The sequence below is a fragment of the Lissotriton helveticus genome, chromosome 1_1 (assembly GCF_964261635.1).
Source record: "Lissotriton helveticus chromosome 1_1, aLisHel1.1, whole genome shotgun sequence".
Classification (NCBI taxonomy): Eukaryota; Metazoa; Chordata; class Amphibia; order Caudata; family Salamandridae; genus Lissotriton; species Lissotriton helveticus.
The window spans coordinates 1,264,375,310-1,264,402,875 of NC_136057.1; the positions used below are offsets into that span (position 1 = coordinate 1,264,375,310).

Sequence of the window (27,566 nt, forward strand, 5' to 3'; positions counted from 1 at the left end):
GTATATGCTTAGCCACATTTATTCTTTAACGAATGTAGAAGTCAAGCAGCTCTCTGATGGACTTTTACCTAAGTAATTGAGCCTTGGTTTCAGTGGCACCCTGAGTAGCAGTTTGGTGCTATTATGCTCAATGCATTAAATATTTGGTATTCTACTATGCAGCTCTTCTATCGTGATAGACATTGTTTCTCTTCGCCGTACTCTCTACCTGAAGTGTCAGTGACTATGCCCACTTAATCTGCCGAAGAGTATTTTACGACTTTTCACCAGGATAGTTTTGTTTTCATTCTGTTCATTATTTTATTTGTACAGTATTGCCTGATTTATTTTTGTCCTAAATGCCTACATTTTCTTCCTCAGTATTTACTGTTAGCCTCACTCGTATTTTTAAGATCATACACCTTCAGTGACGTGGTGAGAGCGCCAAAGCTCTTCTGTGGCTGTTTTCTCACTCTTGGTATACTAACCATGGTTTTCATGTAACAATATCTGACATCCCTCCCTTGATCTATCCCGTTGTTCAAGCTATCCTATATATTTTGAGGTACCTGTTTCTGACTGACTTTGTTTCCACTTGTTCAGAGCCAAAGCAGGATCTGTAGCTCTCGAAAAAAATGCACCCATCTTGAACTATGTAAGGTAGGCAGAACGGTGACTCTACACCTTGTGTAAGCATTACTCTTTGGATTGTTCTTCAACACTAGAAGACTCTTTTGGCGAGAAAGTATGTCTTAAGGTGTATGTCTCATTTCTAGGCTATCGTATGCGATTGTCTCCAGTCAATGCCCCATTCTGTGAGACCTTTACCTACCATTTAGAAAAGATCAGCAGTGAGATGAAAGAGTAAAGAAAATGAACATTGTGCTCATTCAAGTTCTGTAGTCTTTCTTCTTTCTCAATCATAAACACCCCAACCCCTCCTCCATCACTGGGATATGATGTAAGACCTATATTTTATGGCAGAACACCTAATTCAAAAGGAGGCAGGTGACTTGTGAGATTGTGGGACAGAGGCATACAAGAGCACCTCTCTTCAAATGTTAAATCTTTAATGCCTCCCTAAAGAGCAGAGTCTAGTCTGGTACGCTGGAGCATCAGTGCTTCCAACTATGTGCAAAGGAAAGAACACGAAGACTAAAAATAAAAAAAATTCTCAGGCCATCTCTTTTAGGTTCAGTGCCTTTTTTTAAGGGTGACTACAGAATTAACTTGAAAACTTGTGAGAATGTTCTGTAGCATCCCTCACGGAAAAGAGGTATCAATGTTGGAAAGTGAACTAAGCGCAATCCTGTTCATGCAGAAGTAGTCATGGCTTTGTCTGCCCTTTGGTGATTTGCTTCCTCCAAGAGTGCTCAGTTGGTACTGTGTTTAATGTGGCATTGTTGTAGTTTCATTTTATTATGTGGATAGGCGCTGAGTCTGCTTTGGCCGCTTGTTGGTGAAGAGTTCCAAACTCCTTCTGCCACTCGCCTCCATTTGTGATCCAGTAAAAGGAGAAAGGTGGTGAGTAGTGGAAGCGGAGACAAATGCAATTACACATCTATCTGCCACAGTAGAGATCTAATGAAAAAGACATGAGTGTAATAGGCGATGCTTTTCAAGCCTTCCTCTTTTGAAAGAAGAAAGCTGAATGATCTAGTGTCTGTTTTTGACAGATTTCCAAATGAAATCCAAATAAATTTTGTGTGAACTCTGTGTCAGATCATATTCTATTTTAAATGAAAAGCATTTCAAAGCTCAAGCAGTGACAGGCTGCAATTGTCTAACAAACAGAAATAATGTATCTGCAATAATTTACATTTATTGAAGGATATTGCTGAGGCATTTGCCTCTTTGCAGGAATTCTGCCACATACACACTTGTTGAAAACCCCAGTGCAAATTTGGATAGACTTCGACAAGCGTGCAGTTCCTTAGAAGCATCTGGAGTTTGGTCGCCCAGAAAAAACATTGCAATAGCCTCACACATTAGTCAGTGAAGTTTGAAAAGAAAATTATTTAGAGACACGTTGCTTTAGTGGTAATTTAGAAAATGTACTGGATTTACAAATATATGCACACAGTATTAATGTATTTATACATCTTTCGTCAAAAGGGCTGTGTGTTTTGTTATAGCAAAATAAGCTAAATATGAATGTTTGCTTACGTCAAGCTGTCACGTGTCACGTTTAGACTATCCTGTCTTCGAGCCTGCAGCTCATTGCATGCTGGGACATACAGGTCTAGACGTAAATGGTAAAAAAAGAAAATGCAAAGCCCAGAATGCAGATAGCTGTTGCCCTATGTATAGTACATATGCCTCAGTTCTGAGTGGAGCCTCTCCTAAGAATATATATAATCTCTGTAGGTATTTACGTCATTTGTATACAATGAACCTAGTCAGAAGACAGTGAAGCTCTGTACAATGTCAAAGTAAAAGATGCAATCATTGAGGGATTGGAAAGGTAGCATGGTTCTGAGATAGGTGTTAGACTGTTACTCCATTGTGATGTAGTGTGTTTGAAAGAGGTGTGTAATCAGCTCTTTTCTAAACTGAGGAGGGTTTGATACAAGGATGTAGTTCCAGAACATGGGTGCACAAATAGAGAAGGCCTGTTGCTTTTCTCTCTATTGTTTTGGCTTCAGTCTCCTTGTGTGCAGCAGGTGTGCTGGAAGCCACCGGAAGGGAGGAGCTTGTCAGACAGATATGTGGGTTGAGCCGGTTATGATGTATTTAGTAAGGACCAAAAGCTCAGTTTGCTTCATAACCTTAAAGTCCTGCAAACAGCCTAATAAATATAGAGAGATAGTAGATCATACTTACTTTTCACCCGTGTCCCAAAAAGTGTTTGTTAATCTATTAGTAGCAAAACTGTGTAAATGAAGCCCTCTTGGTTAGCCACCATATTTACAATGTCGAACCCCTAACGACTGAAATTACTAGGTAGCATACAGGGGCCATGCAGCCACCACATGGCTCACAGTTTAAATATTTCCTCTTTTAACTCTGTACATTTAATATAATCGCAGTTTCTAAATGGTGGATCACAGCTTAACTGAGCCAGTGTCCCAAGTGTAGTATTTTCGCTTCTCGCGAGGAAAGCATTTGTTGCACCACTCCTCATATTACCAGTGTCATTGATGGACTGTTCGCTTTCCATTTTGTTTTACACCGCTCTGGTCACATGAAGTCGTTTGGCGTCCCCCTGAGGTGCCTTCTAAGTGTATATTTTATAGCTAACAGTACCGTACTATTACTAACACTCGTGTTTCTTGTAGCAAATACTGTTTTCCTGAAAACCAGAACTGTGTAAGCGAAGTGCCCTGATAATGAAGCATAATGATAGCATTGGGAGGGGAATGTTTTCCTTCTAATTAGGCAGTTAAGGCACAACTGAGGTTCTGCTGTTCAGTCACTGAGCTATGTTGGCCCTGCCCCTTTGTTAGCTCGTCGCTCCGTTCAGAAGCACGCCTTACGTAGGAGCTAGACCTCAGACGTTTACACATCGGGTGCACTGCAGCCATAGGCGATGACACCCGTGGACCCATCGGCTTCAGGTGCGGGTGGCGAGCTGTGTTACTCCAAGGCAGAACACAAGGCTATGGGAAAGGGGACCATTGTGAAGCCTGCATTGCTCTGATCATCAGAGAACTTATGCGTTGAAGTGCATTTCTTGACTACAAAGTGCGTGCGCTAAAACTGCCCCAAAATATACGTAATAAGATTCTGTATTTGAAAAGCTTTACTGCGTGTAAATATTGTGGAAATAACCATGCCAAATATAGGGCACATCCATAAAAGGAGTAGCCACCGTCCTCTATTATTCTGATAAGATTAAATGGAAAAAAAATGAACGTTTTACACGAGCAGTGCTCTCCCTGGTTAAGTATCACACTAGTTATTAATAGAAGTCGGTGTGTAGACGCTAATCATCAGACAGGGTGATGCCACATGGCGGTATGGTGTCGCGTATCCGAGTGTCCCAAAGGCTCAGTACACCTAGAAGTCCCTGTCCCTAGTGCTCATATTAGCAGTGACTTCATACACACATGATGAATTGACTGTCACAACAGAACAGCCCCACATCCCTTAGTGAGCCCCCACTGCGTGCATGTAAAGCAAGGCGATTCTGTACATCGTGCTATTGATGTTCGAACCCTTCCAGAAATACAGCTTGACTAATGGAGCTGCCTTCCAGTGGGAGACGCCAGACAGAGCTTATAGGCAGGTGTGCTAAGACATGTAATGATATGAACTGTCCAGAATAAACTGAAAAATTAGGGAAATGGAAAATGTGCAGTGTGCCAAATTTTACTCTAAACAGACTGGTGGGAGCCGGCATCGGGGTTTCGTCACCTCAGGTCGGTTTGTAGTCTCACACAAACACATGTCAGGAGAAAAAGGTAACTGATAAATAAAACACATCTTGGCAGGGCAGTATTCGGTTATTGAGTGATCTTTAAACTGGGACTCACGTGGCACCGGACGTACCTCTGTCCTGTTGCGTCACGGGCCTTTTAGCTCCCTGTAGCCATGTTTCTCCAACTGCTCCATGATGTTGCAGGCCAGGTTGTAATGTGCCTTTTCACGTGGCAACAAACATGGTGATAAATCCTGTTTCACGCACCATTCTCAGACTTGATCAGAAGGATCCTGTAAGCATGAGGAGGTTGACTTGGATGGCACACTGATAAAAGCCTGGAGCGAAGACAAATGTATTCCATCCTGCATCTGACAGACCCCACTATGTACTACACTCCTCCTAGGAATGGACTCTCCTCCTCCACGCTGCCTTGCATAGCTGTTTGCTTTAATTTTCCAGGGTACTTAACATTTGAAATCGAGCCACCTGATTTCTGTCTCCTGGCATATTGGTATTCTTGTTTATCAAGAGACAGTCTGTTCCAATAGCACTTCTTCCTCCTGATTTTGAGAGATGGCGTTGTCACATAAAATTGTATATGTTGAAAAATCCAGTGCATGTGCTTTGAAAGGAACCATCTGCGGCTTAATGTGGTTTCTTTTCATGAGGCGGAGGTAGGTATCTGGCGCTTAATTTCTGAGAGCAATACAGCCATTAGTCCTTGTAACAACTGGCCTGAAGAACTTGGCACATATTTCAGAGGATGCGTGGTGCGTCCTGGTTCAGCTTTTCCATCAAATAGAGAACATATATTTCCTTTGCAAAACGCCTCTTTCTCGTTGTAAATCGGTATTCTCTGCTTGTTCATTATTGATGTCTAAATCCTTTCGTGTATAGCTCACCGTCATATTTTCAGGTTGTCTCCAAACCGGTTAGTTGGTTTTGTCATGGAGTATGCTCCTTTGTGCTCCATGCCTGCGGCCCTTCTTGACTTGTTATTTAGGCAATATTGCAGACCTTCAGTGCTCTATACTCCTATTCCTTCATGGCTTCAAATCCCATAAATTCGATGGCTCTTCTCCCGCCCACCCACAGAATCGAGAAAGATGCTCAGTCAGTCGCAGTCTTCATTTCGTCGCTTCTCGCCGAGATTTGCATGCTTATATGCCCTGGAGAGAAGAAAATAAATTAAATGTAGGGATTGCAAGACCACGTTTTGCACATGCCTGTAACAAATGACATTTTGTAATGATATGTTTTACCCGCATTCTCTGTAGTAAGCCAATATGCTAGGCCCCACCTTTCAGGAGAAAAAAATGCACAGCTGTAAATAGAAAAACGTGCACGACCTCCAGGTATGGTGTTATCCAGATCAACACAAGATGTGGTTGATTCTGCGTTCAGGGGTGCTGCTGTCAGGCTCTGTTTACAGTGCCGTTCACACTGCCTGGCTATAATACAACATACAGCTTCCAGCCTTTATCACAGATTTCAAATGAGCATCGACTGGTGCAGACCCTGAAGCTCGGGGAATGGTGCGAGTGTGGTGGTGATGCACGCATCTCACAAGAAATGTTAAATACGAATTATTTCAACAGGGCTTCAGCTAACCGGGCACTCCGTAAAATACGTAGACGAGACAAACTGAATTAAATGCAGTGCATTGGTGAAGCCACGTCCTGTTTCACGGAGCGACACATTTCAAAGGCTGTAGAATAACGTTCCAAACACACTATAGGTTACAAATCGCATTTTACCTTGTAACCCGATTATATTTGGCTTCTGAAACGGTGGTTTATATGAAAATAACGTGGGCTCCGTTACATTTTCGTGGCAGCGCCACAGTAGTTAAACGCTGCCCACATTTGTAAACGTTTGCAAAAATCCTTGGAACACTACAGTTGGCAGTATTTTTAGACGGCAGTTGAGAATGGGGGTGCAATTTTTAAATGAAATGGGTTTTACTACAAGCCCCTTCTGTCGGAAGGAAGGCGGCAGTTCGGGCATTTCCAAGAGATGAGGGGGCAAGGCTGCCGACTGTGGGACCCGGTGCAGCGTCGTGACAAGGAATGTATCTTACCTCCACGGCCGATGGAGCGCGAGCTCGGTGCAGGTGCGGCGCTCCCCGCCTTGATTGGTGCATGGCGCTCACTGGCGCGAGCGGCGCGGGGCGCAGAGGGCCGTCCCCAGCTCTCCAGACGTTGACCCCAACGGACGTCCGTGCGCGCGTGCCATTGTCCCCGCACGCTGCCCGCGTAAGGAAGCCGTAGCGTCGCTCAGCGGCAGCTCACCGTGGAATCAGTGTGCACCTGAACACGCACGATGGAAGCACTTCAGCGTGTACAAGACTGCTCGTCTCCAGAGGCAACATTGGGGCTCGCTCAGCCTCAGTAGACGGGGGCAGAGACGCCTCTTGTCGCGGTGCTGGTTCCCAGGCTGGCTTCGCAGAGTGACAGCCCGCCTCGGTGCTTCCTCTCACTGCGGAGAGATGCAGCGCCTTCACTAATTGTGATTGGTCAGTCCTGGGAGGCTGCTGCTCTGCTTTTTATCTGTGTATTTATGAAGAGGGGTGATTTGTATTGCTTTTCCGGTGCACAGGGGCTTTTAAAACGGCTCATATTCAGAGGTGATTTATATAGGGAAATCCGAATACGTGTAGTTGTTATTTTATTGTATCGTTGTCTGGATAGAAGAGCCCCATATGCCAACATTCTATAGCAACTGGTCTTTACTGTATACTAATTTACACCAAAAAAGCGAAATGGCATTTAGAATGCCTTGTAAACTGTGGAAAAAAATGTAGTATTCTGACTGATGACATTATTAGTTCCACAGCAGATTCTATTATAAGCTACATCACCGGGTCTGCATTTATTCCAATCAGCATATTTCATGGAGGACATGCGTCTGATCTAATTACACAATACTACAATGTACATTTAACCGCTGCTACTGTGTTCTATTCCATTGTTGAGGGGATGTTGGTCTTTACATTCTTGCTTATTTGCTGCAGAGTCCACGTTCTTGGTCTCTATAACTACTTAGCCTAGGAAAAGAAATTCATGTTTAAGTTGCAGCGTAATATTTATATTTTCCTATTGTGTCCAGTGCTTTAAATGGGAAAAAATAAGTGCAGGTACTCATTAAAATGAGCTAGAGGTGTAGTGAGGGGGCGGGGCTAAGGGCAAGACATGATGATACTTAACACATTCTATATTGGTTGCAGCACATACCAAAACACATGAGAAATGTGTTTATATAAACAAAGCAGGTTAACTCATTACACAAAATGAAAGAGAAATGCGATATGTTAACATTTCCTTTTTAGCAATAGTTGCACCTTCTTAACCCTTTCAGTGCTGCCATCGGCCGTTGAACGTTCGGAGCACTAGTGCTGCGAACATTCAACGGCCGACGCAGCCCCGCCCCCTCTTTAAAACGGCCGCGAAAAAAACGGCTGCGGCTAACGGGTTAAAGCCATACTGTTAATTGTTGTTGTCTGGCACAATACTATATATTTTTGAGCATGTGAGTAGGAAGAAACTGAAAATACCCCCACTCCGAACCAAAGATCTTATGACACGAAGCAAATAAAACAAATCATCATGACACTCCCCAGAAGATATCTCTTGTCTCGTCCATCGATTTATCCTTTCATCCTACCATTTGCCTGCCGATGTCGACAATTTAACCTTTACATTCTGTCGCCTATTCAGTCTTTCATCCATCATTCAGTTTTTCACCATTCCGCCTGTCCACCCTTCATATCCAAACCTATCCATCCATCATCTCCAAACCTATCCATTCATCCTTTCACTCATCCATCTCTTTATCCACCCTTTCAATCATCCATCAATCCTTTCTCTCATCTCTCCATCAACCCTTTCACTCCTTTATACCATCCACCCTTTCATTCCATCCACCCTTTCACTCAATACCTCCTTCAACTCATCCATCATCCAACCTTTCATCCATCCTTTCATTCATCCATCCAATCTTTCACTTATCCACCCATCATCCGCCCTTTTTCCAATTTTATTTATTTATTTGCAAAGTTGTATATATCGCTGGCTAGACCTGGAGGTATCAGAGCGATTTTCAATCATCCTCCTTCTTTCACCCATCCATCCATTCACTCATCCATTCATCCATCCACCCTTGCTCACTCATCCATCCACTCACTCACCAACCCTCCCACGTTATTTATGAATCTTTGTTGCCGAGCAGACATGTACACACAAAGTGCTGCCCATTTTCTTTAAAATACCCCCTGAGAGTGTTTTGATTCTCTCTCTCTCTTTCTCTCCCTTTTTTCTTACAAAAAAACAGGCATACAAATTCAGGCAAACATAAGCAGAAACACAAAAGTCTCAGGTATGATAAAAGTGATGTTATACTCTTCACCTACCATGGCTTTTTTAATTGCCACCAGGGCCTGAATGGCCGTAGCCTGATTGCCACTGCCAGGGGACTGCCTTGATTCCTATGTTTGCACAAATGCACAGGATAGTGTGAATGTGATTGACAGCACAAGGCCTGAACTGACCCTGCTCTGTCAAACATAGCTTGATGGTGAGCACCGGACATTATTCAAATGAGCCCTGCTGAATTACTCAGCTGGGGCTCAGATTGAGGCTACAAAAGTGGCGTCTTGGCTGCCAGAGACACGTTCCACTCCTGCTCTCGAGCACTCACAGACAATGAGCCTATCTGTTCATGAGTACCAGTACTCTCCTCAGCAGTAGAGAAGTGCCGGTACTCAGGGTGCTAAATCTAAGAAGTGCCAGTACTCATTACCGGGAAGTACCGGCCCATTTAAAGTACTGATTGTGTCTATTTTGAAAATACCATTTTCACCTGCTTTAGTGTCACGGAATGACGATTTAGAATGTACTGAAACCAGACGTGTGACCTACCCAGAACCCCATAGCCCCTACCTGTCCTTGTTATTAAGTAGGTAAATGCAATCAACTGCAATATTAAGTGACCTTTATAAATATTTGAGCTCTTTTTATTATTGCCATGAAATACTACGGAATTGGGGCTTGATTTGCATACATTGCAGTCTCACTTGGAAGTACAAAATACAGAGCAAGTGATTCTTTGATTGAGTTTCTACCTTTAAATAGATATGCACTCCGCTCCTATAGCCTCATTTCACAGTTTAACTCAAACCTCCTGAAATGCTCCACTTGTTTCTCTGATCAGTTGCCGTAATGGGACATTTTTTTCCCTGTAACGTCCCTTGGTACTAAGCAAATCGTATGTGGTGGGAGATAACGGCCCTTGAAGAGGGGAAAGGGTTTGGGGGCAGGTAGGGGAAATGTTAGGACAAGGGAGATGGTTACAGGAGGAACAAAGAATATCAGTAGGTGATCTGAAAATAACCTCCTGGGTTAACTCCCTTGTCCTTTTCCCCACTCCTGTGCTCCTACTTCAGTGCGTGATCAACAAAAAACAAGATTAAGCACAAACGATTTCACTTGGCACATTAGGAGTTGCAGTATCATACAAGTTCTCCAGTATTAGGGGTGTCTTTCATAGATTCACATGCCTGAATCATTCCCCGTCGTCGGAGTGGGAGTCCCACGGTATATAAAAAAGCAATAAAATGCTATAAATACCATAGTAAATACCAATAAAAACAAACCAGGAAGTAAAGTAGCCAAGCTACAGAAGAAAAACTTCCACATTAGTGACTATCCCTGTCATTTTGTGTAGCCCAAACTGCAGCCAATCGGGCGACAGCACCCACCAGAAGGTTCCCTCCAGAGGCTCAGGCTGTCAGATTTTTTACCGCACGTCGTGTGCAGGGAGTCTCCCTGAGCTCTGCTCAGTTTCTTCATATATATTATATCTATCTATTAAATTTTGTAATATTTCTCACACGAAGTCTATTTGTTGACCCTGTGTCACTGGTGGAATGCTGAGACCGTTTCCATGGATCATTTGTCTGCCTGTTGCTGACATGGTTGGATAGAAGGGGATGTTCTTGTGATTATGGCTCCCCCCCTTCTGATGTGGGAGGTGTTTTCGATATTTTATGGCTGAGTTTGCTTCAAAGGTAAGGGTCTTTGACCTGCTACGAGTCTGCCTCCCACATCTACGCCCACGAGATTTACTCTCAGGCGTTTAGACTCGTTTTGTGCATTTTTTCTTCTGAGGAGATGCCAGCTTGCTGACTAGAAGCTCTTGGTATTCTAAGGCGGCAATCTCTGCCGTCACTGGTGATCTACGGTGTCACAGGACTACAGTATCCTGTTGACAGAGCCCTCAGATGCACTGGTTGTAAGTCGCGGGAGGCTGCGTTGACAGAGCCCTCAGATGCACTGGTTGTAAGTCGCAGGAGGCTGCGCAGCCGACAAGGAGCCTCGCTGAACAACAGCCTTTTTACAGATTGCAATTTTGCCTCGTCAATGCTCGCCTCGACGACGAGTTTTGCCGCGTCGACGACGAGCAACGTCGACTGTGAATGGCATCGTCGACGGGAACCTTTCGTCCACGACAAGGGGGCTGCGTCGACGACGAGCCTCGTCGACGACGAGGGAGCTCCGTCGACGGCGAGCCGCGTCGACGGCGAGCCTCGTCGACGGTGAGGGGTGTCCCTCATTAACGCTGAACAGCTATCGTCGACGGCGAGATGCCTCGTCGACGCTAAAGTGCACTCGTCGACGGTGGGAAGCCCCGTCGACGGCGAAGGACCTCGTCGACGGCGAGATGCCTCGTCGACGCCGTAGAGCAATCGTCGACGGTGGGAAGCCCCGTCGACGGCGAAGGACCTCGTCGACGGCGAGATGCCTCGTTGACGCTGTAGAGCAATCGTCGACGGTGGGAAGCCCCGTCGACGGTGAGGGGCCTCGTCGACGGAGGGGTGCCTCGTCGACGGGGAGATGAGGTGCCTCGTCGAGGGAGCAGTGTGTCCCTCGTCGACGCTGAAGAGCAGTCATCGACGGTAAGAGTCTCGTCGGCGTTTGAGAGCCTGTTCATCTGACATAGTCAAGACAGTAATACTCCCATCATAAACTGCCACTGTTTAAACCCATTCAGATGAGTTGGACATATATCGAAAGATGTAGATTTATTAACACTTTTGCAAATCAAATTGTTCTTTAGCAATAACTGCAGTGCACTTTCAGTCCGGAGATCGTGGGCTTACACATACACTGGGACAACTGGTGTTTATAAATGCAGATGAGTACAAGTGCGTATTTGTTGGAATGAATATTGATGAGCACATGATCGCTTTGTGATCACAACAATAGGGTCTAGGAACCCAGAACATGCATAGCCTTTTACACAGACCATCTTGCTGGCAATCTCCGAAGTGTTGCTTCACTTTGGAAATATTTACATGCATTCATGAGTCGCTGCTCTGCTCCCCAAGCAGTTCAGACAGTGACGGTTGGCTCAATAGCAGTGGACCACTAACAGTGGCCCTTCTCACATGTGATCCATCGGCCATTGGCATTGAACCTGGCATCTCTAGGCTATCAACAGTGAGCCAATAAGCAGTGCAGTTGGGGGCCATTAACAGTGGGCACATCGGCAGTTGCCACGCAGGCTTTAGGTCCGTACACAGCTGGCCCATTGACGACAGTTCTCTTAATCACTAGCAGGCTCGTCGACGACTTTCAAACTCGATTCACCAATCATCCTCAGTGATGGTGAGTTTTATGTGGAATGTTGACCAAGTTATGGATCAGTTTTCGTTACCAGCAAACAGTACGTCTACGGAGGACTTGTAGACTGACAGCGTCAGCTGTCACCTCCACAGTGGTTTCAGTCTGCAACAGTTTCCTTTGCGGACACTGAGGGTCACGTTTTCTTGTTATCCTCTCTAATGCTCCACCCAGTCCATGGTCAGGTTAGTCGACGCTTGGTCCACTTGGGCTTATTAGAGTGTTACTTTACCCGACTTATTAGTCGTAGCCTCCTTTTAGCAAGTTACGGGATCTTGTATGATTCTTTATTCTTCTATCCTCTGGTGGATGTTGACGGATTTACCCTCCTCATGTTAAGAACGGCGCTAGTGACTCTCGGGCAATCTTTTAGCTCTCTGGACAGGTTCAATTTTAACATGGAGGCACAGAATGTGCGTATCCTTGAATACCCCTACACGGGAGCTTCTACAATTTTTAACAAAAAGGATGGACAAAAGATAATTATCAACAAGACACTGGGCAGTAAACATTACATCTCCAAGTTTTGCAGTATCGGGTGGCGGAGTTAAGGTTGGAGGAACCCTTAGTTCCTCGCCCACAAGTCCATACTGAGATAATGGCCATACCTTTTTATAGTTGTTACTTCTGGGCCATCATATTGACCAAACTATACCGCGCCTTCGATTCTCCGCAGTACGGGGATCAAATCTTTCGGGGTGCCCGAGGACAGTTTACGCATTTTAATCCTAGAAGTTCCACCCAGTACCTGATATGCAACTGTATGATTCGACTCTAAATCGTATACAGGAGGTCATTTTTCCAGGACACTACGACTTACTTTAAAGCCCATCATGACTCCATTCCAGGTGTGATAAGGATGGCATATCTCTAAGATTTCATTTGGTCACCACTACGATTTATATATGGAAAATTCTAATTGCAATGTCAAAAGAGCATCCTCTAGAATTTGGACAATCTCCTGTATGCTACGCCTTCATAGTGACCGCATTCGATTCATCTGCGCGAGTCATTTACAAATTGACTTATGGATACATCAGGGACCGTCGGAGTGGTTCTGAATCTAATAAGGAGTTAGGTTTTTTCCTCTCAGATCCTCTTCAACCATGTTGTGATATCGAAGTAGTCGCAGGAATATCACGAAATGAGTACTTGTGAAACATAGTTTGATCTTATATGAAGATCAATTGAACGCCATGTTTTGGCGGTTTTTACTTTTGTCTGGTCAGACATGTAGCGCTTTTGTCTGGTCAGACATGTAGCGCTGGATTTTTGGTCATCTCTGCGCAAACATTTTTCGAAGGTTGTACCTCAAGAAAGTTTTTCAAATGTTACTGCCAGAGACCTAACAAGTGCACTCGTCCTCCAGAGTGTCAAGATTTAGGTAACAATGCTTCCTCAGCACGGGACGTGGTTACTCTATACTCTAAGTTATATCACAGGCCTATCTTGTCAGGACTCTCGGTCCACTCCACGTGATTCTTATGTACATTCTGGCAGCTGTTCTGTATCTGCAATACATACGCATTCATCATTTCTGAGACAGGTTTCTTTACAGAGGATCACTCTTCTTAATAAGCAATCCAGTACACCCAAACTTCTCCAGTATTAGTGGGTGTCCTTCTGCACAGGATAACAATGCTACAGCAACTGCATAAACTTTGGTTTCACGTCTCTGATTCATTTGAAGCTCTCATTACAATCCCTCCTCGATGCGAGAGGTTTCTCTTTCTGGGGTGAATCCAAGACAGACATTTATACACAAGGTGTGTTTTTTCCCTCAAACAGGTATCACATTGCACAAGCACCATAGACACACCCCTCAGGAATTCGGGAGCACTATTATGGGCTGAAGATCTTCGGGAAATGAGCCCTCATATGAGGTTTGGCACGTCATCCTGCAAAGCAAAGAGACATCTTCCTTACCCTCCACTTTTGTTACGCAATATTTTCGAGGAGACAACTGTATTGGCGCATAGATAATACACCTGGTATACTCTATGTCACTAAACACAAAGGGCTTGATCAGCTTTGTTGCCTCAAGAAGCCGGTGATCTATGTGCATGAGCGATAGAACGCACACAACTTCCTGGCGATTCCACGTTCCTGGTACAAGACACAGTCTGGCAGGCACTCTCAGCAGGACGACAATTTCCACTCTCGAGTGAGTGTTTCCTCTACGGATTATGGATTCAACTTTCGTCAGTAAGGTGCTTCCAAATCTGGTCTTTTCGCGACCAAGAAGAACAGCACATTCTGGTGTTTTTCAAGTTGGCATCACCACAAGAATTTACAGGAAAATGCGTTTCTTGTCCAACTGATCTCAATCTGATTCCATTTTCCACCGCTACCTTTGGGTCCCAGAGTTCTCCGAAAGTACAAACTGGAGTGATGTTGAGTGTCCCTCTTCACCCCTCATGGCTTCGCCAAGAATGATTTACTGGGTTTCCCTTTTTTCCAGTCGGAGTACGACTCAATTCGGAGGTGTCCACCTCCGGATCTATTTCTTTCAGAGCGGCCAGGTTTATCACTCGGAACTACCATCTTTGAGGTCTCTGGCCTGCCCCTGCTTACCTTTGGTTCGCCTATCTAAACATCCCTGCCGTTGGCAAGGGAGTGTTCGCCATAACAGGGACAAGATCTCCAACGCAAATGTTTTTGCGGTATCTGATATTGTTCAGTTAGAATTCATCCTCTTACTCTTAATAGCTATCAAGTTCAGGATTGCCTCATGCAATTCTACTATTACCTTAACTGGCAGCGGCTCCAGATGCCGACAAGATGGGATCACATCTCTTTCTTCCTCAAAAAATATGACTCAATCCTTCAAGAAACATTCAGATTGTTTTTTCTCCATCAGTTCGTCCATTACCTTCGAGACATCTCAGTGTGGTAATAGGGCAGTTCATGTGATATCCTTTCAACTTTTCCTCAGTGATGATCTACGATGACTTAGAAAGGTGTCATTTTCTTTTTCTTGGCTTTAACAGTCCTCTATTAGAGTCAGTTGGGTTCAGATCTTTCGATTCTTTAGCCTTTTTCATACAGTTCTCTATAACTCTATGGTGGTGTGAGTTACTCGGGAGTTCATACTTACTCGCCTCCGGAATTTCTTTCGGATCGAGCCTGTAAATTCGACTGCATCTTTACCTCCACCACTATCAACAAACTGGTTGTTTCCAGACACTTGATAATAGAAGAGGTTTCAAATGTTCTGTTTACAAGGGATAGTTCGGTTTTTCGCTGATCTGATCAATTTATTTCTGAGGTACGATTGGTTACAACCCAACAGGGTCTAGGCGAACAGTTGCATTATTGATCTTTTGCTCCGATAGATATTTTGCCATGCACAACTCGAACAGCCTTGCTAGCTGCCCCTAGTACGCACTCTACCAGGCCAATGTCTTCCTCAACTGCTCTGTTTGATGGAGTTCTTCTCCAGCATCTCGGCAGAGCGACAACCTAGGTTAGCAGCCTTGTTTTCTCCAATCACTACTGTTTGTGGCAGCCAGTAAGACCAAGGTTTCCATGTGTCCAGCAGTTCTATGTATTCTTTTCAGCTAAGGTGAGCCTCTGTTCCCACCTCCTTTTTTCCTGCAGTCAGACGCTTCTCTTCCGTTTTCAGAGTGCACATTCTTCACTAGTTGCATTTTATCATGTTCCAGGCTATGTTAAGACATTTTATATATATATATATATATATAATTCATATAATGTGCACAGTTTGACAAGCTGGGTTACTATGGCGTCTGCCTAGCAAGGATATTTACTGCTATCTACTCTGATTCAGGCATGTGAATCTATGAAAGACACCCCTAATACTGGAGAAGAACAATAGTTACTTACCTGTAATCTGTGGTTCTCCAGTATTGGTGTCTTTCATAGATTCACATGCAACCCGCCCACCTCCCCTTCAGAGGCTCTTAGCATACTTTGGTTTACTATCACTCCGTGCGACAAAATCTGACAGCCTGAGCCTCTGGAGGGAACCTTCTGGTGGGTGCTGTCGCCCGATTGGCTGCAGTTTGGGCTACACAAAATGACAGGGATAGTCACTAATGTGGAAGTTTTTCTTCTGTAGCTTGGCTACTTTACTTCCTGGTTTGTTTTTATTGGTATTTACTATGGTATTTATAGCATTTTATTGCTTTTTTATATACCGTGGGACTCCCACTCCGACGACGGGGAATGATTCAGGCATGTGAATCTATGAAAGACACCAATACTGGAGAACCACAGATTACAGGTAAGTAACTATTGTTCATATGCATCCATGCTCATAAATCTAGGCACAGTTGCAGTCTGCAGAAAACAAGACCTTTGGCCTAAACTCATCTATCTTTCACTTCCTATTTGTATCTGTTAGTGGCATTGATGACTGTGCGATAGCTCCAATGTCCCCCTTGCTAATCTTACCAATGGGCAGTCCCCGTTCCTCCTACCTGGAAGTAGATATGCCTTAGTTCGATTTTCCTTGCGTCTCATGTGGAAGCTCCATACCTCTGTTGGTATCGGCAAGGGATATCATTGACCTTGCCCACATGCCTAGGGAACTAATAATGGACAAATCCCATTTCTTGGTGATAAAAGAACAGTAAAGAGTGAATTGCAGTGTTGGAATTCGGCAGTTTTAATGAGGTCAGTGCTAACCACTATAAGCCTATGTTAGAATGAAGGCTTACCCACTCAAAAGTTCAAGCATCTAGGGAAAAGGGAAGAAACTCAATGTCCAAATTATAGTAACACAATCTCAGACTTTGGGAATAATATTTAGCCCTAACCAAAGGGCCTCACTGTCAGGAAAAATCTTCAAATTAGGAGAGGAACAAAGAAAGCTACACAATTCTTGCAGGGCTCCTGTCTGAGCCTTACCTTGTTTAATATCTATGTGGCTCCCTTGGCCAATTTCCTAAGGACCTGTGGTTTTACTCCTATTTTATATGCCGACGATACGCAGCTGCTATTTCCTTTTAGCAAATTCATTCTATCTGTTCAGTCGGCCTTCTCCTCTGGTATGAAGGCTATTTCCAATTGGATGAGATGAAGTTTCCTCCAATTCAATGTCGGGAAGACTGAGATCTTACTCTTTGGAGAGGCCCCTTTACTGTGGACTCCTGAATGGTGGCCGGTGGACCTCAGTGCTCCTCCCGCCCCTAAGTCCCTTGTTAAGAACCTAAGCATTCGCCTGGACCAGGCTCTCCCCTTAAAGGAGCATGGTGCTCAGATAGCGGGCTCCTGCTTTCATATGCTGGACCTCCTACGCCAAGTTTTTCCCCTGCTTCCTGACTCAACTCGAAAAACCCTGAAGCAGGCACTTCTACTGAGTCGTCTGAACTACTGCAATGGCTCCTGGTCTCAGCCAATGAGTCCTCGCTTTGTAGATTACACGTGGTCCAGAACACCGCAGTGCGACTGGTCTTGAACACCCCCTCCAAGACCGCTTCTCACTCTCTTCTCCATAAGCTCCATTGGCTCCCAGTATGCGAGCCGGTTAAGTTTAAAGTTTGCTGCACCGTTCATAAAACCTTATACAACCTCGGCCCTGCCTTCTTGCTGAGAAATTCACGCTGTATATGCCCTCAGGTCCCTCTGCTCAGGTCCTAAATCCCTTCTTGTGGTCCCCCGATTCAGGAAAGCCAGGCTAGGTGGGAAGGGGTTGTCCCACCTTGGCCCTCTTTACTGGAATCAGCTTCCCATTCAGTTGAGACAATTCCCAGAACATCTCCAATTCAGAAAGCACATATAGACCATCCTTTTCTGTCTCTAATTTTGTTCTTGTTCATCAGTTTTTCCTGTTGCCTGTCTGAAGCTCAGAGATACCCCTCCAGGGGTCGATTCAGGCGCTATATAAATAAATAAATATATATATAAATAAATAAATATCTTTAGGAGACGTAAGAGCCACCAGTAAGAAAACATTTAGTGAAGAGACCTTAAAGGACATAACTTAAAGTATATTGTAGTACCTCAAGCACTAAGAGACGTGTTTTTGGAGGAACCCCCATCTAAGAAATGTTTGAATATGCAGCAACCCATGTGAAGATGCTGTGTATGACTGGGACCAGGCTACTCCAAGTGTCTAATGGATGATCACTGCTTCATGGTGTTGAGATTGCCATACTGTAACTAACCTCTTCCTGGAGGCAATGAAGTGCCAGTGGCTCCTCACCAATCCAGGATATAATGGCCCTGGCAGAGTTCTAGCTTTAAAAGGAAACACAGTGAGGGAATTAGACTTTCAAGGCGAAGAGCATTGGGACAGTTCTGGATATGCAAGTTGCTCACCAACCTCAACCACTTGTATCTTCCTTTACTGACATGTGACCGGCGGTGGGTGGATAGGGGTAAAGGCATTGGCATCAGCAAAATCTTTTGTCACGTTGTCTAACTTCACTCTCTATTTTAAAACCTTTATTCTGTTTGGCAGAATTTTGATGATTTACTAAAGTGATAGAAGAAGTGGAGGTTTCCGGTCAGCCCATGCAAATAAAGGCGCCTCATCAATAACGTCACTATGCCAATCAGAAAAACTACTCTGCAGACCTGTTATTAAATTCAGTCCAATATATTGAAGATTCTCCATGGAAAGAAGTGCGTTTTCTTGGGATTCAAGAGGAAATCATGTTCGTGGATGAGGCTGCACACACTGTACATATTTCTTGTTTGTTCCCTGAAAGAAGGTTGGACCTGTTAAGCATCTGAGATGGGGTAAAGCATCCTCTCTGGGAGAATTTCAATAAGAGGCTGTTGGGAAAAGAATGTCCTCTGCACAGTAAACCAGTGGGTGCCCTGCCCTGAGTACCTGACTGCTTGTTAAACTGGTATCTTAACTTTTTCTATTGTCCCAGGTGTCATATTATTCTGGCCTGTACACAGATACCTAGATCTGTCCCTGGTAATGTATTGTACAGAATATATTCTGTGTCCTAGAGGGACACAATACTTGTGTTCTTATAATGGTAATTGGATTGCTATCCTTTCCTTGAGTGCATTGCATAAAGCAGTGGTGGCAGTGTACCATGCTTTGTGAATCTTTAGGGTGACCAAACCTTTTCCTCAGTATCGTAGAGTACGGTCTACTTACACCGCCTGTAAAGTTCTGCTGTTATATGAACCCCAGACCCTTGCGGTGACCTGTTGTGTGAGTGTTGAGTATATGAATGTGCAGTAAGCATGTAACACAAGGATGATGATAGGGCTGTGTGTGTGATATATTTCTGAGTACTGGGACCAGTGGGATCCATTTTGGATGCTCCGTGTTAGCACTGCACAAGATTGAGGAGACGGACAGCTTCCTTAGACAGTTGTAGTAGATTGTCTGCATTCCTATGCTAGAAGGTGGTAACCTAGACTTTGAAGTAAGGGAGGCTGGAGACAGGGCACTCTTTGGAATTTCCATGAAGGCCTTCTTAGCAAATGGCTGCTGATTTAGTTCCTGAGCACTGGCATTTGGTAGGTTGTAGGGGTGAGTGGTGGGACTGCAGTTTCTGTTGTTTAAACTAAAAAAAAATCTAAGCAGGGCCTGCCCTTAAGTCTGTCCCTGATTACTACTTCAGGAAACCATGATAACATCCAGGTGCAGAAATATTCCAAGGCTTTGTGCCCTTGATTTAAATACTCTTGCTATCTGCTGTTAGAACTATCATCTTACACAAAAGTTGTGTCTGAGGAGCAGCCAGAAAAATAACATTTGAAAGGGAACCGACTCAAACTAGTTCTGAAACCTGAGTCGTTCAACATTTTCTATCTGGGAAATATGTATAAAAGTTGGGTTCAAAGCACCCCACTTAGTTCCACTTCCAAATGCATCATGACCAAGGCAGGTGTGCTCTGTAGAGTATTTTAAGAGCTACTGTATGACCAGTGTTGGTGTCCGCATGACATCCGGTCTCCCAGTGGATGAGAGAACATCACCTGAATCTGCACAACTTGCGGGAAAAGCTGAAGATGTGCCTAACAGCTAGAAGCCTGCTTGCCTGCCCATGGAGAGTACCTGGATCCCCTGGATAAGGAGAGACTATCCAGGAGAAGCCAACTGAACCACCGGCACAAGGACCACCCAGATGTTGCTGACTGCCCTTAGGAGCGAAACAGAAGACCACCTGTGTTGTGAGTAATCTTCCATCGCAGCCGCTGTAATGGGTAACTTAACGAAATCAAATCAATAAGACATCCTGTTATATCTTGAACTCCTGCAGCACCGAAGGCCTGGTGCTGCTGTTTCTGTTGCAGGTTCCCAAGCAAATTCAGAGGAAAAACCTCTACCACAGCAAAAGCTGATCCCAGGCTGGAGGTGTGCAACTGCCGACAATGAGCGCCCTATTATGATTGACTCCTGCTGCAATGATCCCCTGTGTGGCTCCTGTCCCAAGTGAAACCGCCACTGCAATTCTCTGTCAGCGGAGGCGTTGTTGAGGACGCCAACCAGAGAAGTGTCTAGCAGCACTGTCCGACCATGATAGTGTGTGGCTATCAGAAGAATCATGGCTAGGTGTAAACTCCTTGTAACGCAGATTTGATCTCTCCATTTATCAAGGATTTGTGACTCAGGCATGCATGCTAGAGGTTGTTTCATACTATTGGTTTTAATTTTTTTTATTAAAAAGCAAGGATGAGTGAAATATTGACTCCTTTGTAAGGATTAGATTCTCCGGTGGCAGATGACGTTACAATATCTACCCCATGGGCTGCTTTGCCTGGAGTGTGTACAGTACCAAGGCAGTCATATTGAGATGAAGATTGTTTTCTCGGTGTAGTCCTTGCAAATCTGAAGCCTGTCAGTAGGCAACCTTTCTTTAAAACGAGAGGATTCACAATTTGGTGACAGGGAAGACCATAAGATCAAGTCTATGTTTATTTTGCCTGACTCGATTAGTTATGTAGTTTTGCACTATGAACTTTAACTTGCCCATTGATGTTTTCCCACTTTCTGCTAAAGGAGAGACCTTGTCTGTTGCTGAAATCTCCACTAGGTCACACAACGTACCTTGGCTGGGATCCTATTAGAAAATGTCTTAGAACGTGATTACTCAGTAATTCAAACGGGGGATGACTCTAAATTGCCCGTAAACTCAGTGTGCATTGAAAGTATGTTCTTTCAATGACGGGGGCATAGCCCCCAACCATTGCTTTAATTTTGTATAGAGTTGAGATCTGCATCCATCTTTTTACAGGAAACTATCAAAAACTGAGGGCTTTCTCTAAAATGTTTGAGGTTACCTCCTTGCACCCTACGAATGCCTTTTTATATTGAGCTACCCCATGATGATATAGCGTGGATAGCATGTTGTAAACCTGAGCTATTCTCGAGGGTACCTGATGGCTTTAGAACTTGAACAGCTCGCTAATTGCTGTTCCTCTTGCACCATTTGTGCAAAACTAGAATATCATTGCTTTTTTCTGTTTGATATACTGGTTTGCATAAAAAAATGACCAGTGCCCTTTTTAAAATCTTTTGACCATAAAAGTTTCAATAGGGTCTAATAGCATGCAAACGAGTAGTACATTGTCCACTTGTTTTTGCTTTACTACAGTTTTAGTGTCTTTCTCGTCTCGAGAGAGGAAATATTGAATTTTTTTCCACAGTCCAATATTCATCTCCTGATCCTTAGACTTTGCTATTACATGTGAAATCATGGACATACATCTAGAAACGTAAAATTGTGTAACATCCTTACAAAATCTTGTAATTCAAAAACAGACATCCCCGTCTTAGTCCATGTTCTAATGCCAGAAAGCTAAAGGTGTCCCGAACTGTGGATTTGGACAGCACTGCATGATGGACAGGCAATTATGTATACGCTTCGAAACTGCAAAGAAATATTTGGAATTCAAATGGCAAACTCTTAGACCAGCAACAAAGTTCAGTACTTGTAAGCATCCACAGTCTAACAAAAATGCCAGCTTTACGTGCCTGCAGGTCTTTTGGGCGAAAACCTTTACACGACTTGCACTTGGTTGCATTTTTATAAACTTTTCTAGCGCTTTATTGTATATTTTGGATTTATTTCACTTTTTTGGTATATGAATAAGCCGACATCTGTTTCTGTCCTACATGCCTCTGGTAAAAAATAAGGCTCCATTACTTTAGGAGGAGGTAGGAGAGAGAAGAGGGAGGTACACCTGAGTGACTGTGACATATATTGTGTTAAAGGTGAATGTCGGATGTTTGAAAACAATGTATGTATTTGCATAAGGCTGAATTTTGCAACGGGAGTTGTGTAAAAGATATTGAGATTCATAGATGCGTAGGTGTATTTTAAGGTTTAAAATTTAAGCGCTTGGCAGTTGGTGTTAAAATAAGTGTGATTGTGTGTGTGAGAGAAGTGAGAATGTGAAATGTGGTACACAGTGTGTGAAGGTGTGGGCACCTCTGGGTTCAAAGCAATTAATACTTTTCTCCTGACGATCATTAGTTGAATATGACAGTGTCTTTATGGTACAGACGAGGAACAGGGGACAGTCCATTAGCTAGGAGTGAGTTGGCAGTAGCTGGTCAAAATATGAGCAGTAGGTAAGAGATTGCTTGTAGCTGCTTCAGGAGCCACCAGCAAGAGGGGCGAGGGAAAAAGGTTGCACTGATAACACTGCTTCATTGAATAACGTTGGAGTTTTAACTGGTGCTCTTTATGATTAATGTTTCCTTTTTTGTCTTTGGTGTATTGTAAAATTGTCAAAAAATCAACAATTTACGTTTTAGCTGACTGAATGATAACCAAAAACCTGATCCCATTAACAACCTCTCACTTCCCCTATGGTGGAAAAATCTACCACTAGCATTCACAAATTATGTTGTTAATGAACTGTAATTGCATCAGTATGACATGTACTTTACCATTCTGAAAATGACATTGATGGAATTAACTGTAGACAATTTTTCAACACTATCCTTATGGATGCCTAATATAACCACCAAACCAGGGAGTCTACACGGTTGTGCAAAAGATGAGAGGGTGGGTGTTCTGGTAGAATGTGAGGGCTTGATGCAACTCGCTGTACTAGGGCTACAGAGATGCAACTGAAGGCGGTTCAAGCAGCAAACGTTAAATGCAGAGATTAGAGAGCCATCAGACAAGTAAATGCTATGAATACATAGTGTTTAAATCCACCAACAAATAAAGTGCTCTGAAATAATAGGTAGAAGAAAACTCAAAGTGAGTTTTTCTAATCTTCTGGTAAGAAGGAATGCCCAGAATTTTAACTAGCATGCCATGGCCATTCTTCTCTCTGCCACGCAGTCCCTGGAGAAAGACATACTGGAAAACAACATGTGAACTTTCTGGTGGACAATTCGAGTGGACGTCAGAAGGAATTCCATTGAGGCAACCCTCTCAGACGATGCCTAGATAAGTCACTTCTCCACAGTGTTTGCCATTGAAAACCACTCCTGCAATGATATCCCATAACGAGACCACTTAGCCTACAATCCTGTCGACCGTCCCAAACAGAATAATAGCAGATCTAGACTCAAAGAGCCTTTTTCAAAGCCATCTTTAAGGAGGAAAAAAAGATGATCGTAATCAAGGAACTAACCAAGGAGAATGCCTCTGGCCCGTACATGATCCTACCCGAGACATTTAAACATCTCCCAGAGTGGTGGACTAAAATCCTAGTAACAACCGTCCTAGATATGTGTTGAATGTCTGATTCCCCTCCGGCCGTAAGAGCATAATCATTCCCTTTATAACCAGCATTGGCAAAGCTTGTAGGTGTAGTCTTTGGGACCTACTCTACTTGCCAATGGTTTTAGCAACGTTTTACTATATAAACGACAACTGGAATTATGCAGCATATTGTGCCACATTTTGTTGATACTATTACTTCGTTATTATGTAATTTTTACACTGTGTAATAATGTCTGGGCAAAGTTTAACAACCAAATAGAGAAAAAAACAACCGAAACATGACCAGTTAAGCTTTCCAAATGGCCTTCCACTATGTACTAACACATATTACCATGTTTTTAGTAACTTTTGACATGTTTGAGCTAGTAACAATTTTTCAAAATAAAATCTGCAGATTATGCAACAGATGATGAATTATGTGGCAAATCCATAATTTTGCAAAAACAAGCAATTTAATTGTATAAATCCAGTGTCCCTCTCTCTCTCTTCTCTTTCTCTTTCTCTCTCTCTCTCTCTCTCTCTCTCTCTCTCTCTCTCTCTCTCTCTCTCTCTATATATATATATATATATATATATATATATATATATATATATATGATTTTTTTCTTAAGTAAAGGCTTTCAATTTATGAACTTTCTTTCAGTTTTGTAATTGGAATTTACTTTCCTCTGTATTGGCAAAGCCAAGAGGTCTCAGCTCTAAAAGGCTAAACTATTAGGTTTTCCAATGCCTGTCTAGTAAATTTGAGCTGAGTCACATTTAGGTGCCCTTGCAAGTTCTGGTTGTGGAATGATTTACTAATGTGCATGACTGAGAGCTCTGAAGCAGAGGCTGAAGTCAGTATGAGTCAGTGGGCTATACCATTGTTCAGGTTACATGCTTATCGAATCCTTGGCCTCTATCCAGTGCACACATAGTGATGATCACTATGTGTTACTATTGTTGGTACTACTTTATATCAAACCACTGACAATCACCACCAAAGCCACCAGGTCTTGTTTATTTTAGGCATATGTTTGTTGTTGTGTGATATGTTCGGATGCAATAGCAAAAAACTCACAGAGACAGCTAAAATACATGTCAGGCCGCATGCAGTTTACATCACAGGATTGTAGTTCACATGTTTTAATCCATGACATTAATCACTTAGACCATGCCCCTTTTAGAGACCCCCTCCCCCATCATTTGCATCTCACTTAAAGCACTGCGGTCCACAGTAGACTTGTGTATATGGACATTGTCTCTTAGGTGAGACCTGAAAATTGTAATGGAATACAATTGAATTCAAATCTAAAATGTGTTGAGCAGAAAGAATGAGGGACCTCTTTGCTCCTCTGCGGTACACACACTTTAGTATCCCTGAGAGGGCTTGAGCACAGCAAGTTGGTCTGGGAAAGAAAGAAGAGGGCCTAGCCTCCTCCATTGTGACACCCCAGGCTGTGGTTGTAGATCCCGGGACACTTGGCACCACGCATCCATTTAGAAGTGGAGCTGCAGTATTTGTTCGCTGCCAATGTTGATCCAAAAATGCAGGTCATTTGCTCCCTGGCAAAGCAGATCTAACTAGCCACAGCTTCTGTGGGAGTCCAACGCAAAGCGAGAAATACCGGCCAAAGATAGCACTGTGGAGCGGATGGGTGGAATCTCGGAGGACAGGGATGGTAGAAGCAGCAAGCGGGCACAGGGGTGGGGGAAGCAACACAGAGGAAATGGGGAGGGAATAAGAGCAACAGGAGCTGGAAGGGGGCAAGCACATGGACAAGCGAGGGAGTGGAACGCAGAGAGGGCAAAAGAAGCACAATAGGGGAATAGCTGGGAAACACATGCAGGCTGATGGAGTGCTTAAACAAAATTGAAAAAAAGCACCTGAAAAAAGCAATGAAAGGACATGGATCCATGCTTCAGGGAAGGGACAAACACAAGAAGATGAAGGAAAGCCCACACAATCTAACGAATAAGCAGCTAGCAAATGAGAGTGGTAATGAAGTCAACCAATGGTAAGCAATGGATGGACTCTAAGCCCACTGTAACCTAGTTCTGATAGATACATCTGCGGTGTGGATTCCTCACCTTGTGAATATCCCCTTGCGTCAGCAACATTCGGAAATTCTTTTCGTAGCCTCGCGCCGACGTGGACTTGGACGTCATAGAGAGACGGCATCGCACTCGACTCCGCTGACGTCACCGACGCCTATAATAGGCCCACGCCGGCGTGATGACATCAGTTCCCTTTTTTCTGCGTCGTCGACGCTAACGGTTTCGGGAATCTCAGTAGCCAACTGGTACTTTGTTGCCTTTTTGTTACCACTTTCTGCCTCTTTGTTTCTTGTCTCTTCAACGATGTCGACAAAGAAGACCGGCTTCAAGCCCTGCAGGGAGTGCGGGAAAATGATGTCCATTACTGACCCGCACGAGGACTGCATTTGGTGTTTGAGCTCTGATCACGATGTTGATGGATGTTCGTCTTGTCGGAAGATGGACCCGAAGGCCCTGAGGGAAAAAGAGACCAAACTCCTAGTAGCGAAGCTGAAGGCTGGAAAAGGAAAATCTTCGAGGTCTCGTTCTCGAAGGGTGAGGTCGAGGTCGAAGTCAAGATCCGGATCTCGAGAGGAGTCGTCTTCGAGGTCAGCTTCAGACCATGCTTCGAAGTCGAAGAGGAAGCATAAGAAGAGGAGGCATGAGTCCCGATGTCGTTCCGGTAAGGAGTCGGGCTCGAGGTCGAGGTCACGGAAGAAGGTACGTTTTAAGGTGGTTACGCTGGATGTCTCAGATACTCAAGGTGAGGCCTCGCCTTCGGAGTCGCGGGCGCAGTCGCCGACTCCGGATTCGAATCCGTCTCCGGCGCCGTCCCCGGCCCGAGATGAGGAAGAGGTTCAGGTGGATGTGGATTCTGTGCCTGCCGAAGAGCCGAATACGAACCCTCCACAAGACCAGCCTGAGGGTTTGCAGCCTCCCTTTCCAACCCCAGGCCAGGACCCATCAGCGTTTTTGAACGCTATGTATGGCGTCTTTTCAAGGGCGTGGTACCCCTCTGGCGCACCTTCGGGTCCCATGGGTCCTCTGGCTTTCAATCTAGGAGTCCCTCACTCCTACCCTCCTGCTCCATTCATGCCTTATATGCCGGCTCCGACGCTGCCATGGCAATACCCGGCTCCGCCGAGGTCGTCGACGCCGGTACCGGCGTCGCCCGCTCCAGATCGACCTCAAGAGCATCCCGCTGGGCCATCGGATTCGATACGGACGTTGATCCCGGCTCCGTCGGAGCTGTTGGTGGATCCGGCTGCGAGGCGTGTTAAGGAGAGGTCCAGAAGGGAAGCTCAATGCCTTTTGAAAGAGCGAAGGTATATGGAGTCGCATCCTGATGTGGAGGAAGGTGAATTGGAGGAGGATTGTTTTGATGAACTGGCTGACGCTGGTAGCCTGGATTTCTCTCCGGAGTGGGAGTTGCCATCAGGCTCTGATACACCTTCTAAGGACGTCCAGCCTTATCATATGGTAATGAGGAAGGCTGTGGATCTTCTTCAATTGACTTTGCCAACGGTGGAGTTTAAATCCAATCTTCTCACAGAGGTTTTGCATTCACCTAGTTCTGTGGTAGAACCATTGCTTCCGTTTAATGATGCCTTAACGGAACCCATTTTGGAGGTGTGGAAAAAACCACTGTCAGCTCCTGCAGTATCTAAGAGTGTGGCTAGAAGGTACAGGGTTGCACCTGAAGACCCTGCTTTTTTGACGTCTCATCCATCACCGGAGAGTCTAGTCATTCAAGCAGCCTGTTCAAAAAAGAATGTGAGCGCTTTTCCTCAGGTCCCCTGTGAAAAAGAGGCAAAGAAACAGGATCAGGTGGCTAAAAAGACCTTCTCCTCTGCAAGCATGGCGTTGAAGTCGACTAACGTCACTTGTTTGATGGGGAGGTATGTG

General features: G+C 44.3%; 2 protein-coding genes across 5 annotated transcripts in view; one reads left to right on the forward strand and one right to left on the reverse strand.

Moving 5' to 3' along the window:
• The window catches only part of GPR22 (G protein-coupled receptor 22), a 32,246-nt gene extending 25,451 nt beyond the window's left edge, over positions 1–6,795 (reverse strand). Inside the window, exons 1-2 of one of the 4 annotated variants that reach the window (XM_078680239.1) lie at positions 6,423–6,795; positions 4,471–5,511 (exon numbers count right to left, since the gene is read on the reverse strand). The gene's annotated coding sequence lies outside the window, so the exon portion shown is untranslated. Of the gene's footprint in view, positions 1–4,454; positions 5,512–6,099; positions 6,320–6,422 lie in introns of those variants that run through there. The other 3 variants (XM_078680230.1, XM_078680223.1, XM_078680215.1) reach the window with 3 other exon arrangements.
• COG5 (component of oligomeric golgi complex 5) overlaps positions 1–27,566 on the forward strand; it is a 1,467,851-nt gene that overhangs the window by 408,446 nt on the left and 1,031,839 nt on the right. The window lies entirely within an intron of this gene.